This window comes from Agelaius tricolor, unplaced genomic scaffold (assembly GCF_023055355.1).
Source record: "Agelaius tricolor isolate 1412-34295 unplaced genomic scaffold, bAgeTri1.0.p SCAF_9, whole genome shotgun sequence".
In the NCBI taxonomy this organism is placed as follows: Eukaryota; Metazoa; Chordata; class Aves; order Passeriformes; family Icteridae; genus Agelaius; species Agelaius tricolor.
The window spans coordinates 22,619,269-22,631,356 of NW_027269269.1; the positions used below are offsets into that span (position 1 = coordinate 22,619,269).

The window sequence follows — 12,088 nt, forward strand, 5'->3', positions numbered from 1 at the left end:
GTAGGTCTTTCCCATTCACTTTAGTGCAGCTATTTCTAGTTAAAAACAGTGATCACTGAGAAAGAGTTATCAAGGCAGCAGCCTGATACTTTTTTTTATTACAATGTACATGCAAGAAAAGAAGCAATTCAAAATGGTGTTCAAATGTGACACCAGCAAAGGTAAGCAATCAACACCAAATGCCTGCCCTGTGTAGCAGATCTCCAGCCTCTCATATTCAGTCTTGACATCACCCCCAAAACTTCCCTCCAGATCTTGAATCCACCTAGGGATGGATGGTGTGTTCTCCTCAAGACGCAGGGAAGCAGTGGTGGCTGTTGGGGTTGCCCATCACCGAGGCAGAATCAGAAGAGTGTTCAGCTGAGGAATCTCTTCTTGCTTGTTGACTGTCCCCATGCCAGTTCCACATGCAACACCCCAGGGCCCAGGTCATCTGCTAAATATTTTTTCTGATGGCACAGCACAGAAGTAGGACAGAGCACGCTCCAGTCAGCTCTGTTAGACTCCCCATGCATGGTCTTCACCTGACCACCCAACTCCTCTTGAATAGCGCAGCATGGGGCAGGAGGGACTTTGCACAAACTCAGGGGCTTGTGTCGAGGAGCACTTGTGGTGGGGCACGTGGTCAGAGATGGGTTAAAGCAAGGATTTAGAAATGTTTTCATCACCCACCTAAATAGAAACATAACAGCCTCTCCTCCTGGTCACAGTCACTGAAGCAGCCTCTCTCCGATGTCTCACCCCCTATCCGGGCTCGCCTGCCTCCCTCCCCTCAGTTATCAGATAACATCCTAGTGCCTGGTCCAACTACTGCTTACGTGGTAAGGTAATATTAGGAAAGGAAAATATTTAATGTATTTTTAGCTTGTTATAATATAGTTTGGCAGCTGAAAAGCCAGAAAGCAGGCCAGTACTCTGTAACCAGCAGGCCCTGTGTGGACCACCACCACTGCACCAGAGACAATAAAGCCTAGGGCAGCCCTTAACTGAAGCTGTGTTTACAGGTTGATCTCAAAACCTAACAACTTGTTACAAAAGGGTTTTTGAGCTCTGCATTTAGCCATGTGAAATAATAAATCAGAAATATTCCAACCCTCATAGTGCTCATCTCTCCGGTAACTGCTGCAACAAGCTGACCCCAGTCTCAAAAACAGGTGGAAAGCTAAGGTACAAACATGCTCTAGTTTAATTTCTGGCTGCTGGGACAGCCCCCTAAGGCAAGGACAAACATGCTGGTATGGAGTACTTGGAATTGCTTACAGAAAGAGAAAAAAATGCTGAGGTGGCTTTAAGCCACATGTGATTCCTCCCTCCAAATGTAAGACAACCAGGATATATCGTGCTCACACCTCTTCGTCTCCTTGCTTTCAAGCACATGAGCTGGGTGACAGGTGAGCAAATCACTGTCGTTTAAGAGCTGACATCAGCATAAGCCATTGAACCTCAGATCCTCTGAGATTTTACATAGATGTGACTTGCCCCAGCGTTTCTTCCTCACTCATCTGGAGCTTCAGTGCTCTGAGCTGCATGGTGTCATCTCATACCTTTATATATTTGTGAATTAGAAACTTTAAGGGTTTTTTTGTTTCATAAACTGATATTTTAATACCAGATCCCGCTGGTTTCATCAAAGCTGGGTGGATATGTGACATTTCTGAATATACATTTGAGGACATGCAAGCTTTCCTTTTATCCCCTGAAATGTTGGGAAATTGCCTGGGGGCTACGGGAGACTTTTGGGAGTAGAGGTGTGCACTGCAGCTAAAGAGGAGTGAGTTCTCACTGCAGAGAGACAAGATGAGGGCAGCAAGAGTGGCCACATGCCTAGGACTGCTGAGGAGCAAGCCATGGTTATCCAGCCTATGAGGAGAGAGAAAATAGATAAAAGTACTAAAATAAGATACTGTCTGTGGTGATAGGAAAAAGTACAGTAGGTTCTAGTTACATTAAGTTTAAGGATGTGCTGTAACAGTTTCCCTGTGGGAACTGTGGAATTCAGTTTCAATTTTCTAGAGATGGATTCATCCTACTGTAACAGGAAAAATTACACTTTCAGGGGCAAAAGTTTGGGGCATCAGCAGCATAAATATGGTGTCTTCCTTGCTTTCAAGCTAAATTTTTCTGTGCTACCTGAATTTTCCAAGATAGTATTGCCTAACAAATCCAACTGAATTATTTGGCCAGGTTAGAGATTTGACTGATAAAAATAACTGTATAAATGTGATGATTTTTTGGAGAGCATTTAATTTACTGCCACATGTGCCAGTTTCGAAAAGCTAGTGTGTATTCTGAAATGAGGAGCTGACTGATCTCCAAGCTGACAACTACAAATATGCCCTCCTGTAAGGACAATCCCAGTATTACTCGGCAGTGTGGTTCCAGCACTAACTTATCCAGACCTAAATGAATTAGTGCAGTTCCTAAGAGGTACAAACCCCAAAAATACTGCAAAATGGTCAGTAGTGATGGGGACAGAGGTAGCAAGGGCAATAGAGATTTCTTGGTAAACTGCAAGCATGCAAGCATGCTTCATTCAAGAGACTTCAAGTTTTCTGCTCTAACTAAATGCTTATACCTTTTTGTGGGGTTTAAAGAGCTAAGGACAAATTTCCCCTCATCCACCTTCTTCATACATTTAATTGTTTACAGGTTTTTATCTCCCCCTTCTGTGTCACTCAAAGTGAATAGAACCAATCACTTAATTTATCTTTTAGTGGGAACTTTTCCAGATTCTTAATAGTTTCTTTAAATACAAGTCTGCACAGAGTATTCCAGACACATCTATGTGATACAATTATCTAAAGATACTACAATTTTTTCCACATTATCCTGTCTGCCATTTGACCTACATCCTAGTGCTTTGCTCATTTGTTTGGCCTAAGCTTTATATGGAGCAAGGGACACACCAAAATCGATACTTGGTGTGCTGGATGCAGCTGTTTCATGCAGGGATTGAATAACTTTCTAATCTGCACAATGATGGGTTTCAGCTGCCAGGCAAACTGGAGGGTTTGATGTCGCACCCAGTGGCAGATACCTGCTGCAGCTGAATCCTGTGGTCCATGAGCTTTAGTTGCACGTGTTGCATTGAAGGGCAGCACATCAGCAAGTCCTGGCAGGTCTGTGACCTGAGTGGTCACCATGTTGTCCTACCAAGGGAAAGAACATGCTGCTCTCTTAGCGAAATCCCCTGGCTTGAGAACAAAACCTCTCTTTTGGAGTGCGTAACCAAAAGTATCCGCAGCTTCGCAAGAGTGAGCACCAGGCTGGACACAATCACAGCAGATCTGCAGCCAGCTTTGAAAGCAAGAAGTCCCCCTTGAGAAAAACCTTTGCACGAAATGCTCCAAAAATGGCAATCCAGGAGCAGCTGATCTTCTGGGGAACGGTATCACCCACACTGCAGTCTACTTACTGCTGGTGAGAAAGGGGGCTTGGGGTTATTGAATGCATATGGCAGTGAGACGTGCAGAAAGCCAAGAATCTATTAAAGCCTTTAATTGGAATATGTTTTCAAAATTTAGATTGAACCTCATCCAGATTCTCATTATTAAAAATTTGTGGCTCAGTTTCTTGATTTTAAAAGGGAACATAAAAAAGAAAAAAAAAGAGGGAGAGAAAAAAAGAAAATCAGAGTTCCAGTAACTCTGCATTATGTCACTAAGAGTAAAAAGAGCTGTTGCTGGCTCATTTGTGATATCCATTTTCCCACAGGATATGGTGATGAGCAGATCACTATCAGTGACTCTAAGTTTTGTGAGGACATAGAGACTAAAAAGGCAGTATTAGAAGAGTGATGAGTATCTAATCCTTCCTACAAAAGCCGATGAATTATCAAGAAATGAAATCAAAGCTACCCTAGCAGTTGGTAGGAAGAAGTACCTCCTAAGTAAAACTTCAGGACTAATGTGACAGTCACATGATGTGGTCTATCACTAGGCTTGCAGCACATAAAAATTCACTTTGTCATTAAATTATTGTTTTGATGCATGAATAACAAATCCACAAGAGTCAAACATCTTAAACATGACTGGTCAGCTCTCAGGGCAGCTTTCCTTCCAAATGGGCTCTTTTCTTGAATAAGTGCTTTTGCCAGGGATCCAACAAAGGGTAGATGCAGTAGATTCAACCTCTTCTCCATCAGCTTGAGCATCTGCATTGATCTTGGACAGGAGGTAGAGAGTAGAGAGCACACCTCCTAGAGGGTCTGCAAAATTGGCATTAATGGCTCTTGAGATCAGCGTTGGAAATCATCTAGAAGGGTGCTGTAGGGAAAAAGGGCTGTGTTCCTTGCTGGTGAGACAGCTGGTGCTAGCTCTAAAGCAGCATGCATGTACAAACTGATTGAGTACAGGTCCCACTGTCCACTTCTGAGAGGGGAATATCTTAACCCTGCAGACTTGTGTCAACAAGAATATGCACAAAAGGCTCCCTCTCCTCGGTGTGGAAGAGATTCAAAGGTCTCATTTAGTGCTGGAAAGAAACAATGTTTTCTTGTAGTAACGATGTTTCCAGACAGACCCTAAGTCTGCACGGGCTATCAGCAGATGTGAGACAGATACCCTGAGCTGAGTTGTTGCTGCTTTTCCAGCTTCTCTGTCTGTAAACATTACCCTTTCTGGGCAGGCATCACCTCTCTCTTGCCAAAGTTTGTCTGTACTGCCTGTAACTTATTCAGTATAATACTCTTCCCCCATAGGGGTGGTGCTCAGAGAGCTGCCCTGATTGCACCCATATGAAAACAAAATCCTGAATACACAAGTGTGTACTAGTGTCAAGTGGAAGGAAGAATGAGCCCTCCAGAACTTCATCTGAAGGCATCACAGGTGCCTGGAGGTAGAAAGAAGTATATAACTGTTAAGATCCTTTTGGCTTTATCTGAGATCCTAGACCCCAAAAATAATGTCTCCCAAAAGAGTGGAGCTGTTTATGCCAAGGGAGGTTGAACCACCTACAAATTCATCTGATTGGTCCCTCGTCTCCCAAAGGCAGTCATCAGTTCTGTCAGCAACGCCACCAGGATAATCTGGATTCTGCTTCCCTTTCAAAAGCAATTGTGAACAGTCGAGGCTATTGGCAGAGGTCAGATAGCTGGGTGTGGACCCAATTATCTGCTTGATTCTTTTGACCTTGAAGAGGAGATTGGAAACAGAGCATTTGTTGCCAGAGTTATTGGGATCAAGCGCTGGTTTCTGCTACATACTTGCAATGGCTCGTAGATTGCCTCATTTAAACAAAGCACCAGGGAAAACACTGTTCCAGCTTCTTCTAGGTTGAGCTGCAGATCGTTTTTCTTAAGAGAAGGAACATTTTTGGTGCATCACTGGAAATTAAAATGCTCTCCCAGATGGGACACAGGAAGCTGGAAGTCAAAGCCTGTGCCACTTCCCAATGATCTGAAAGGGGCCTGAAGCGCTCTGTTACTCCAGAGAGGTGTTTACCCTGAGTTCCAGTGACTGAAGCCTATCTCTTTGTTATCTGCTGAGTGGTGTTCAGATTTCACATGAATGACTAGAGGTGGGCAATGATACTTTGAAGATTTGAATGGTTTCCTAAGAGTAGCACATAATTTTCTTATTAATAAAAAATTACATGTTCCTTGAACTCGCCGCAGTACTTCAATGTTTTTCCTCAGCTGTCTTGGTGCTCTGGATATGGATGGGAATGAAAATCACATCTCCTGAATCATACTCTTTGTCCACATTAGACAAGAAGGTCGGTTTTTACCATTAGATCTTGAAAATATTTTTTTTCTTGGAGGATGACTGAGGCAAGTTAGAGATAAAGCTTTCTGACTGCTCACTCTGCCTAGAAGAAATTTGTAAGATGTAAGGGGAAGTAAAGTATTATTCTGAATTGTTCTAGATCTACCATTAATTCCAATGATTCTTGTAATTTGAGGCAAACTTATTTAAAAAGTCCTTCTCTATAATTTGCTAACCTTAACCAAAATTTCCTTTCATTCCTCACTTTTGTGCCATACAGTACATACTTTCCCCCTTAAATCTATTGCTGTAATTATCTTCTTTTTTTTATGTGCTCTGTGAGCTGTATCCCAAAGAACTACAAAGCACTCTTTATGTTTCCTCTACAACCCAGCAACTTGGCATGCAATAGGAGTCGAGTCTCATTTGGGCCTTTTAAAGATTTTACCAGCGGATTCATAATTTGATAATTGGCCAAGGGCTCTAGAGAGAAAAAAGGCAGCTACACTCTCTGAAGACAGAAATGGCTCTCATTCCCATGAAAGTGGGAAGTTTTCATTCCTAAAAATAGGGAAGGAGTGAAGAGAGAGTCCAGCATGTCACAGACCAGGTGGCCCTGCCCTTTCTTGGTGAGAAGACAAGGAACAGGCATCAAAGCCATTTAGTTTTCCAAGGTGGTGAGGGAACTCAGAGGGGTAGTTATGGTGATGAAGAATGTCTCAGTCCTTCTGGAGGTTTTAGGTTTGAATTTTGGAAAGCTAGGATTGGGAGCAGAGACCTTGGGCTGCCAGTTATACTTGCAAAGAAAAAGTTGCCATGATAGGTGAGAGCAGGAGTGACACCTGATATTGTGGCATTTAGATGTCTGAAGGCATCAAGCAGGACTGAGGCATGTGCTGCTTGAAGCAGAAATGGATCCAGGTTTGTGCTACGCCTGGTTCCAAAAGGACATGAGATCAGATGGTTACAGTGGCACACTCTGGCCTCATAATCTATCTGTCAGACCGCCTGGCAATCTGCACAAACCCTCCCTCCTGACCTCATAACTCCCTCAGATTCCCATCCTTGGGCAATTAAAAATTTCAATTTTTCTTCTGCGACCAAAGGTGAAGTGACTTGGAAGGCAGAGAGTGAATTTCATATGCCATACTTAGTGTGCATGTGTGTGGAAGTGCACACAATGGTAGTAGGATTTACCTTTCTGTTCAAATTTGTTTTCCTGCATACATGCCATTACATTTATTTACTGTTGTGTCTGAGGATAGGACACTGCAAAACACTGGTAAGAGTTGCTCTTTCCTGTGTTTTAGAAAGACCCTGTATATATGTATTCAAGACTGTAGAGTCCTCACAAAAACCAGACCTTTCAGAAATGACTTGGAGTACATCTGCATGGGCAGGCTCCTCTGTGCTCCTTGCTGGCCAGACACATGCCAGCTCCTGGCCAGCTCCATTTGGAAAGATGGAGAGTTGCATTAGCATGGCTCTGTGCCCAAGTGAATATAAACTACCTCTCAGGAGGACTTATTTGCCCAAGTTAAGTGCCAGGAGGAGAGTTGTGAGCCAGGTGAATGACTGGCGGCCACAGTCCCTTTTTTCTGCACCCCCAGGTGCTTGGATACATGCCTATCATATGATGAAGATGCCAACATCTTGGGCAGTGTCAGAAGAGGGTCTGTGGCTCCTCCAGGTGAGGTTATGCACCTATCAATCCAAGCATCAGGTCCTGTTCACATATGGAGGTGGAAGGAGATGGCCTGGCTGAGGCTGTGGGCTGGACAGTGTCCTGTGGGCTCAGCACAGCCTGCAGGCCATGGGCTGACCATGCTGACCCTGTGGTTCATGTCTGGCCACAAGCTAAACCATCTTGTAGGTGGGAGTGGGCAAAGCTCTTGCATTCAAAGAATAGCTTTGTGCTGCCTGACCCATCAAAACATAAAATCTCAAGACAAACCACCTTGCTGTTCCCATCCTTGTCAGAAAGTAAAGCACAAACTCTGAGGACGTGCAGCCACATCTGTTTGCAATGTGACAGTGAATAACAGGTCACCCCTGTGTGAGACCAGCCATGCTGAGAGCTGCAGGCTGTGACCAAGTTGTCCAAACTTCTTTAAAGCTCTGGTGAGACTCTACCATTGCACAGGCACTCCTGTTCAGGTATGTTGTGCTGAAGGCAGCTCTGCACTGAGCAAGGGCTTCAGGGACCAAGAGGTTTGTATGGAGGCACTGTAGGTGATGATAGCATCCAACGCCTGGAAACATTACCAAGGAAAATATGCTGCAGCAGAGTCCAAAGTTTGATTTATATGCACCTTTCAGATAAAGGAGGTTGGGATAAATTGAGGGTCAAGTGAATAGTATGGTGTCATTTGTAAGAGAGATCCCAGAAAATTTTCCATGCACAGTTGCTTCAGACTCCCTTGGCACTGATGCTCTCCCCACTATCTTGCTGTTGCCAGAAAGCTCCTTTGGCAAATGCTGGCTGCTGGCAGATGCATTTTCCATCTACACTGCAGTATTAGAAGTTCTCTACGTGATCTGCCTTCTGTGGAAGAGGTCCCTGTAGGATTTCAGATGCCCTGGCACGCTGAATGTTTCCAGAATATTCCAACCCCTCATTTTAAGGCACATCATACCTTATGGACTATGTATATTTGGGCCGCAGTTTGCCCTTAAATTGTCCTCAACACAAGCTCAGTCTAGATAAAAGCAAAAGCAAGGGTTTATTTGGGACATACAGGAAGACAGCACCATTACTGTTTCACAGATGGACATGTGACAGGAAGGAAATGCCAGTCATAAGCTATTTGAGGTGGTATTTTAATGGCACCTCTTGTTGATACCCAAAGGAAAAGCTGAAATTTCTTCCCTAAGACTTGTGGGCATGTACCTGACACTGGTGCACAGACAGCATTTCTATTCAGTGTCACAAGAGTGTCAAGAAGAGGAAGGTTTGCCTTTACATCCCACCCTTTCCACATGGTCTCCCTGTCTTCCACCATGATTTCATTCTTCTTTTTCCCTACTTCTCAGTCTCAGTTTGCAAATTTTGACTTCTCTTGCACTTGATCATTCTCCAATTCCCCTCATTGAAAATGCTTCTGTCCTTTTGATAAGGTCAATTTAGTTATCACTTGTATGCCCAGAGATGACAGCATTGCTTGGCTAAACCCTGGACAGAATAGCAGGACACTGTGAGGACAGACACTTTCCCCTGCCATGTGGGGCAGGGTTCAGATACAAAGGAGGGGCCTTTGAAATTCTGAGCCTTCTGTGTTATACAAATGTGGCTCAATAAAGGCACATATGTGGAACCAATGCCTGCAGAGCCAAAAAATTATCTTCTAGGGGCTGCTCAAAATAGTAATTAATCACTCTGGAGTCATGGTAAGTGTGGAGGTGAGAGATACTGTGACATAGCTGGTAAATACTTTTGGTGTTGGCAATTATTTCCAGGGGAAATGGTGGGTAGAGAGAAGGAACAGAGGGCAACTATCGAGGGATTCATTTTATTCTTGCTTAAATGTGGTTTCAGTTGACTTAAACCAGACCTAACATAGTTTTGTGTATCAGTTTAACTAGATTGGTTTCTATCCATGCCTTCCATTGAAATGACACACACATCTGTTTTTCCAAGACTATGGTATGGTGTGGATATATTTACTGGGCTTGCTGCCATCTCTAGGGGTATTTGGCTGACTTTGTAACAACTATAGACCAAGTTATAACTTCACAAAAGTCCAGGTTGTGTATGGCCCACACTTGGGGCTGCCAGCAAAGGTGGCTAAGAAATGTCCTTCAGAGAGGAGTGGAGCTGGTCTGAAAAGAATGACCTGAGACAGGCCTTGCTTTGTATTATTTCCTGTTCCACTTAAAGGTGTAAAGATTACTCTGCAAATGATCAGGAACTTCTTGCTTCTGCATTATGCTCTGTTGCAGCAGAAGTGTGGCATGTCCTGTGCTTGTGGTTGGCATTGGTAGCAAAGCATTCTTGAAAGAGACTTGTCAGGTTTGGTACTTGCTCACGTTGATGGATCTCTTACCTCCTCATCATTTTGAAGTTACAGAGAAAAAGAAAAATCTTTTTTACTCTGTTTCCTAACTGCTGTGTTGTTACTTCAGGGTTTTCCTGTTTGCCTGTAAATAGGGATTATTCAAAGCAGAATCACTCAATCCTTCTTTGGAGGTGACCTCCAAATGCGCAATGTAGAGGTGACCGAAATGTGCAATTCTCAGTTTTGGAACCATTAAGAAACCCTTGAAACTGCTAACAAGCAAAACTTACTCTGTGTAGCCAAAGCCTCAGTTATGGGTACAACTCGATTGTAGTTTCTCAGCAGATGAATAAAGTCCAATGACCCCCGATTTAAATGCAAATTATACAAGCAGATCTCTCTGTACCCTCCTCTCACATTTTAAGGATCCTTATTCCACCAAGCAGGATGAAGGATTCACTTCTATATTCTTTCTAGATTGTCTTCTGAGTATCTTTGACAGCCATGTAAGTCACAGGCTGTGATATATCCTCTAGAGAAAGTGAGAGAGTGATATATCCATATCTGTGAACATGCTAAAAACTCAAGGCTTCAAATATTAATCCTAGAATTAATAGGAAAAAAATGAAGAAAACATAAAGCTTTAAAGTTTCAAAACAAGCTTGGCAAAGTTAAGAACTTGCTTGTTAGAAAATTCTTGTAAGCAAACAGATTTGGAAAATTCAGGAATAGGTAGGAATTCACAGTCTGAACCTGTGCGTTGTAACTCTGGTTGTTCAGTTTAGCAAGGGAACTCAGGGTTGGCTCTTTACAGTGGTACCTAATATGACATCTCTCCCTGGTAACTGGTGTGTGCACTTTTCTCCTACTGAGTTGATAAAGTTTAGCTCTGGGGCAAAGGAAGACTGAAATCAAGACATTGTATTTAATAATTTATCTATATATTTTATTTCAAACAGATCATTAAATACTCATACATGCACACATATGCATTTTCACTTATTCTCCAGACATTGTAAGCAAGGGAGTCACTTTCTGCAGTCTGTTAATGAAATAAATGGTGTAAAGAGTCAAAAGCAGGATTACTGTGGGTTAAATACACCTCACTTTGTGCTGTATTTGCTTTGTGATTGTTTGATCTCTGTATTTTGGTCTTGGATAACTAGAAGACGATACATGGATTCAGCTGTCTGCCTGTTCTCCCTATTAGAGGTGCTCTTTACAGCAGGGCTAACAAAAAATAGTGTCTGTAGTTGTGTTCAATCTCACATTTTTCAGCAATTTCAACTAAAAGAGGCTGGACTAGAACTACTTGTGTAAAAGCCAACCTTCCCTTCTGCTGACCCTATTGCATATTGACAACCTGTAAAAGAGAGATAGGGACAAAGGCTGAAGGAGGTGCCATCTTTACTTACCACAGCCAAAATAGCCCAAGGTTGTCTGACAGAGACATTAAATGAACCAGGAAGGTGTTGCCTTTAAAATAAACGCTAAATTAGAAACTTACACAACAAACCTTTGAACTCTGGAGCTAAAATATGTGAGCAAGTTTGAGCATATCAGTATTGTTAAGAAGTGAAAGCAGAGTCCATTTGAAAATTGTGGCATTTGAAAATTCAGTTTCTCTCATTTACTTTAATGGAGACTTGATGCAATGCTTCTCTTTTATGCTTTGGAATGAATGACAAAAGGAGTCAGTGGCTCAGCAATAACTGGTAAACATTCCTCCCCATGGCTAGTAATGGGAATGACTACTCTGACTTGGCAACACAGAAATTCGCCTTTTGTTAATGTTGCCTGGGTCAACAGCAATCACTTCAGGCTGTGCTTACCCAGTGCTGTTTTTCTTCATTTTTTCTGAATCTGGGTTAAAAAAAATTAAAATTAAAAAAATCACAAATATTATTACTGTCTCAAGGTTTTCACTCCTCATTCTATTTCACCCTAGATGTGTCAGAAAGAGTCAGATATAATCTCACTTCATTCTCACCATCATATACTGTGACAGAGAACACATCTTTCTTAACACCTAGCATCACCTATTCTCTTTTCATCAAGCAACACTGCATTAAATTCTTCCTTTTTTTTTTTTTTTTTTTTTCAGCAGCAGACCTAGATTGGTCTCAAAATCCTGCTGGATTTTTTTCCATGTAAGATGATACAAGAAAAAGTTTTCCCTTATTTTTGATCCTCAGTGTGCAATCTCTGCCTTGGTGAAATTTCACCTGCCCATTCAAACACTGTCTTTTCAATTCCCTTTGCCTCTCATCTGTAATTTTCTACCTTGTTGGAAATGCTGCTTCCCAGTTCCTCTGGGTCTGTTTATTCCCTGGTCAAATTTTTTCACCACTACTTCTTTGGTCCTTTTTCAAGAGTCTTCACTTTACT

At 42.5% G+C, this 12,088-nt stretch overlaps 1 protein-coding gene across 1 annotated transcript in view; it reads left to right on the forward strand.

The window, feature by feature from the left end:
• The window catches only part of TBX15 (T-box transcription factor 15), an 89,403-nt gene that overhangs the window by 74,078 nt on the left and 3,237 nt on the right, over positions 1–12,088 (forward strand). The window lies entirely within an intron of this gene.